The following is a 431-nucleotide window of genomic DNA, read 5'->3' on the forward strand; positions in this document are numbered from 1 at the left end:
CTTGGCTGGGCGTTAAACGCCCAAATTGGCCAACAAATGGGCGTTAAACGCCAGAATGGGTACCATTCTGGGCGTTTAACGCCAGAAAGGCAGGGGGAGGAGATTTTGTTTTCCATTTCAAATCTTTTCAAACTTTCTTGTTTTGATCCATATTTTTCTGCATAAACACATCACAAACTTTCATCATTCACCTTCCAATTTCAAAAATTAAAATCTTCTTCAAATCTATTTCAAATCCTTTCCTAGGCTCTTTCAAAAACTCAATTATCTCCTCAAATTTTTTTTCCATATCTTCTTAAATCTCCCTCAAATTTTCGAAAATCTCTCCTCCTCTCCTATTTAAACACGTTCGGCCACCCTCTTTCCCCACACCATTCGAATTTGCTCTCCTCCTCTCTCCCCTCTTTCCTTTCTTTTGCTTGAGGACAAGT

This window comes from Arachis duranensis, chromosome 7, assembly GCF_000817695.3.
Source record: "Arachis duranensis cultivar V14167 chromosome 7, aradu.V14167.gnm2.J7QH, whole genome shotgun sequence".
NCBI lineage: Eukaryota > Viridiplantae > Streptophyta > Magnoliopsida > Fabales > Fabaceae > Arachis > Arachis duranensis.